We start from the raw sequence: 345 nt of genomic DNA, 5'->3' as shown, positions 1-345 counted from the left end.
TTTTTTTTTTTTACAAATAGCTTATTGTCAAATTAGTTTTCACATAACACCCAGTGCTCATCCCCACAAGTGCCCTCCTCCATGCCCATCCCCCCTCCCCCCCCNAGTGCAAAATCTAATAGCTCACCTAAAGGAACTAGAGGCAGAGCAACAAGAACGCCCTAAACCCAGTAGAAGAAGAGAAATCGTAAAAATTAAAGCAGAAATAAACAACATAGAGACCAAAGAAACAATTGAACAGATCAATGAAACCAAGAGTTGGTTTTTTGAAAAAGTAAACAAAATTGACAAACCTCTAGCCAGACTAATCAAAAAGAAAAGAGAGAGCACCCAAATAGACAAAAT

The sequence above is a fragment of the Crocuta crocuta genome, unplaced genomic scaffold, assembly GCF_008692635.1.
Source record: "Crocuta crocuta isolate KB4526 unplaced genomic scaffold, BGI_CrCroc_1.0 scaffold242, whole genome shotgun sequence".
Lineage (NCBI taxonomy): Eukaryota > Metazoa > Chordata > Mammalia > Carnivora > Hyaenidae > Crocuta > Crocuta crocuta.
The sequence above is the reverse complement of the archived record's forward strand: the minus strand, read 5'-3'. Positions refer to the sequence as shown.